The sequence below is a fragment of the Melanerpes formicivorus genome, unplaced genomic scaffold, assembly GCF_026170545.1.
Source record: "Melanerpes formicivorus ecotype bairdi unplaced genomic scaffold, bMelFor1.0.p_v2 SCAF_215, whole genome shotgun sequence".
In the NCBI taxonomy this organism is placed as follows: domain Eukaryota; kingdom Metazoa; phylum Chordata; class Aves; order Piciformes; family Picidae; genus Melanerpes; species Melanerpes formicivorus.
Genome location: NW_027142567.1, coordinates 145,001 through 147,500, shown reverse-complemented (window position 1 = coordinate 147,500; position 2,500 = coordinate 145,001). Strand labels below are relative to the sequence as shown.

At 42.5% G+C, this 2,500-nt stretch overlaps 1 pseudogene; it reads left to right on the top strand.

Moving 5' to 3' along the window:
• Positions 1–2,500, top strand: part of LOC137458012 (28S ribosomal RNA) — an 8,207-nt pseudogene that overhangs the window by 3,139 nt on the left and 2,568 nt on the right.

Here is a 2,500-nt window from a genome sequence, read left to right as displayed (position 1 = left end):
ATGATAGCCAATGACAATACTGCCTACGATCCTATCTGGAATGAGAAACTGATAGTATTGCCGGAGGTGTATGTAGGACCCACTTCTCCAGCTCATGGGAAAGATATCCGAGATGAAAGCACAGAGAGGAGCAGGAACGAGGAGGTGGAGTGTCCTGAAACCCCGAGCTCTATGAGTCAGCTCTCAATACTAACCGCATCGCCCGAGTTGGATAATACAGCTGACATTTGTCCTGGGACCCCCCTGGTGAAGATGCCAGAGGACAACCCGACATGTCCATGCTGTACCACTCGGGCAGGCAATATGACGAGATTGATTGACCATCTAAAGAGAGCCCATGGGAAAAGAAAGATAAATTTCCAATGTTCCCGCTGTGGGAAGACAAATGAAAAGCATCATAGTATCTCATGCCATCTCCCAAAATGCAAAGGGGTCCAAGAGCCTACCCAGGTAGAAGGGTTTATGTGTGAAGAATGTAAAAAATGTTTTAAAACTAAAATTGGCTTGGGACAACATAAGAGATTAGCTCACCCAGCCCTGAGAAACGCAGAAAGAATTGAAGCATCTCGCCCCAAAGAGACCTCTAAAAGAGGTGCTCACAAGAAAATCTGGTCCCAAGAGGAAACAGAATTATTACAGAAACTAAATCAAGAGTTTGAAGGGAGGAAAAATATTAACAAATTGATTGCTGAAAAATTAACAACTAAAACAGCAAAACAGATCAGTGAAAAGAGAAGACTATTAAGAGAAACTGTGGTGCCAGAAAGAGAGAAAACACAAGAGAGCAAGAACAGGTTAAAAGAGGAGAGGACTGTGATTCCATCTTCTGGTGAAAGGGAGCTGCTAGCCCACTATAAAAAGACTATTAATGAAAAGATGACATCAGGGAAGCTGCCCATCCTTAAAAATACATATAAACAAATAATTGAAGGCAATACAGACTCATTAAAATTACTCAATGAGGTAGCTCAGGACCAATATTTGTATTTGTTTGAGAAATCAATTGAACAGAAAGCGCCAAAAAAGAGCCAACGTAAACCTCAGCAGAAGAAACCTCAAAAGGAGTGGATGAGAAAAAGAGCCAGAAAGCGTGGAGAATTTCTCCGATTCCAACGCCTCTTCCGCTTAGATCGAGGGAAGTTAGCGAATATGATTCTGGATGAAAAAGACTCTGCGCAATGTGCCATCCCCCTGGAAGAGGTCAGTAACACCTTCAGATCTAGGTGGGAGTCTCAGAACTTATTTCAAGGACTTGGAGCATTCCAGTCTGTGGGGCAGGCGGATAATTCGGCTTTTAAGGAATTGATTACAGAGAAAGAGATCCTTAAGAATATCAAAGACATGAATAAAAAATCGGCACCAGGCCCTGATGGGATCACCCTGAAGGCCCTGCTTAAAATGGATCCAAATTGTGAGGAGATCAAAGAACTATTTAATCTCTGGCTGTTAAGTGGCAAAATTCCAGATGTAATAAGGGGATGCCGAACAATCCTAATACCTAAATCATCAGCGCCCGAACGCCAAAATGATATTAATAACTGGCGGCCAATTACTATTGGTTCCATCATCCTGAGACTCTATTCAAGAATCTTAACTGCGAGGTTGGCAAAGGCGTGTCCCATTAACCCCAGGCAGAGAGGCTTCATTCAATCTTCTGGCTGTGCTGAGAACTTAAAACTCTTACAGCTATTAATTAGGAATGCAAAGAAACAAAAGAAACCCCTGGGGGTTGTCTTTGTCGATTTGGCCAAAGCCTTTGATTCAGTGAGCCACACCCACATCCTGGCGGTGCTAAAGCAAAAGGGCCTGGATGACCACATAATAGCATTAATTAAGGACTTCTATCAAAACATCCACACCAGAATCAAAACTAAAGAAGGAGAGTCTGAGTCAATAGGAATCAAAACTGGTGTGAAACAGGGCGATCCCATGTCACCACTCCTCTTTAACCTGTGCATTGACCCTCTGTTATGTAAATTAGAAGAGTGTGGGGAGGGGTTCCAACACGGGAATGGCAAATTAACAGCTCTGGCTTTTGCAGACGACCTGGTCCTGCTGAGTAAGTCCCAATCAGGTATGGAGAAAAATATTGAAATTCTAGAAGCATTTTGTGACTTAACTGGATTAAAAACGCAGGGGGAAAAGTGCCATGGTTTCTTTATTCAACCAACTAAGGACTCTTATACCATCAATGACTGTCCTCCATGGCTTATCAGCGGTACCCCTTTAAACATGATCCACCCGGGTCAGTCAGAGAAATATCTTGGCTTGCAAATCGACCCTTGGGTGGGGATAGTTAAGCCCGAATTACAAAATAAATTAGAAGTTTGGCTCAATCGCATCGAAAGAGCCCCTTTAAAACCATTTCAAAAATTGGACATGTTAAAAGTGTACACAGTGCCTAGATTGATCTACTTAGCAGACCAGGCAAATGTAAAAGCCACCTATCTGGAAGAAATGGATTTAACAATTCGAAATAGGGTGAAAAAATGGTTACATC